Genomic DNA, 2,372 nt, shown 5'->3' with positions numbered 1-2,372 from the left:
CTTCAAAGGAGCAGCATGTATTGAAATCTTAGGTGATTTTGGCATCTAATTCCTTCTTAAAAATCTTACCCTCTATGCCCTTAGCACCCTAGTTTTGTTTCACCTGTAAAGGGAGACATCACAAGGATGCTTACAGTATGATTGACTCCAGTACGAATGAAGCACTGAGACACTGAAATAACAGCGGTGCTGCTTGCCTCTGAAAAATGCTGCCAGAAAGCTAGCTTTCACTAAGATACCTGTGGAAAAGGGCCAGAAAGGAAAATGTTGCTAAGTGAGTATAATGCTATATATATACACACACACACATTAGATTTTGGTATGAACTTGGACAAGGAGAAAACAACTGAAGTCAAGGGGCGATATCAAAAGAGGAAAGGCCTTATACTGTGACTAAGGGAGACAGCGGTTCAAAACCCCTAGACCTTCTGCCCAGCTCCCCATTGCCACAGCTTAGCAGGGAGGGAGGGTATTTCAAGTAGTCAAGAACATGAAAAGCAAAATACCGGCTTTGTGCAAGAGGGAGATAGACCTGAGCGATTGTTTTGCCGGCTGCACAGCTATTTAAGCTACAAAGCAATGATGGTATTGGGCTGTTCTTTTAAATAAGGCTGAAAGCTGTTCAGCAGCTGATAGTCTGAGGGTAGGGCTGAGGGGTACAATCTCCCAGCAGAGGCGTATGATGTCAGCCTCTGCTTAGTTAGCAGCTAAGCCTTCTCTAGAGGGCTTAGGCACTGCTTTCTGAATTTCAGAACAAGGCAGATTTCACTTGCTATCTCAGTCAGGGTCCTTAAAATAGGTGTGACGAAATTTTATGTTTGGTTAAGGGCAAGGAACTAGCATGCCGAAAGTACTCTGAGTCTAGGACGATAGAAAAGGATTGTTGCTATTTCTTACCTATATAAGTCTTGGGAAAGACAGGATGTTGTTAAACATCAGAGGGAACCAGAACAGGTAAAACTCCATAACAATTGCCATTAATATGCTGCGCAGAAGTACCCTATTCTACGTGAATTGGTTTGCCATTGAAACAGGATCTGGGAATAACTGTGGGAAGTCATCCTGGAAAGCACCATTGGAAAGCTCCACAACAGAGAAAGTTGTCTCTTAGGAAAGAAGAGAGAGAGAGGGGAAAAAAAAGTCAAATAACTACAAAAGATCAGTCAGTCTTTAACAGTTCGGGATGAGGGAGAAAATAAATAGCTCCTATGCAGTACTCTCATCTAATTCCTGATTTTTTTTTTTTGTTTGTTTTTGCTTGAGAGTGGATCAGTGATAGTTAAAGGTTATTTTCCAATAATATTAATGGGGTTATATAATTTAAAAATGCATTCCTGAATTCTGTAGATTTAATAGTTTCTAGGAATTGCGGCTGTAAGCCTGTTCCCATGCTGAGATGGAGAATGCCAAATTTAAATTATACTCGTTAAATGTGCAGTGTCTGAGTGAGGGAATTCCTGAAAATCTATACATGGCTACCATTATTTTTTGAGAAGTTTATTAGGTTTATTTAATATTTGTAAGTAGTTGATTACTTTCCTCCTGATCTTCTGAGAACACTTCTTCAGGCTTGGACATTTCCTTACCCTCCAGGGATGACTCCTTGGAAATGACACTGTATGAAATCAGATGGGCAGCTGGCAGTAATGCTGGGTCAGAGATTCAGATCCGTGGGTAAGTTCATGCCATCTGCATGGAAAGGCTTTCAGAATGTCAGCTGGAGATTTTCCCTGACCTAAAGCACATGCTTTTTCATTGAAGTAACAAAATTGATGAGCATTCACAGATAAAATGAATGTATTAAAGAGACGCACCCAGTTTTTGTTGTTGATCTGTATCCAGAAGACCTAGAGGTGAAGGGAGCTGACAGAATATGCTTCAAACGCTTGTTGCATGTGTGGGTAGTCACTGATTCTTTTTCTATGGTCTTCTTACAGCAGCTTTCATTAGTTATATGCATAAGGAATTTACTGTCAGTGGAGGTGGATTTAACTATGCATATATTTATTTTATTTAGATCTTTGCTCTTTTTTATTGGGAACTCAAAAGAATACTATTATTGAAAAATAACTTTAGGGCTTCATTTACAGAATTTCCATGGTGCTGTACCTCATCACCTATCAGACAGAGGCACAATAACATATTGTTGGCAAATGCTGCAAGCATGTGTCCTCTTCTGTAACTGCTTTCTTGCTGCTGATAGTGGCTCCAGATATAGTGCCTGTTGCCTGTGCGCGGAAACCTTCACACTGGAAGAATCCCAGGCCTGATTTATATGAGACTTCTGGGATGTCAAGCTTTTTCCTCTTTTAGGAGATTATGGCACTTGAAATAGGGGACCCATCTGTCTCCTACTTATAAAAGAAAGGAGT

This window comes from Pygoscelis adeliae, unplaced genomic scaffold (assembly GCF_000699105.1).
Source record: "Pygoscelis adeliae isolate BGI_AS28 unplaced genomic scaffold, ASM69910v1 Scaffold31, whole genome shotgun sequence".
NCBI lineage: Eukaryota > Metazoa > Chordata > Aves > Sphenisciformes > Spheniscidae > Pygoscelis > Pygoscelis adeliae.
Note: the sequence above shows the minus strand (reverse complement) of the source record.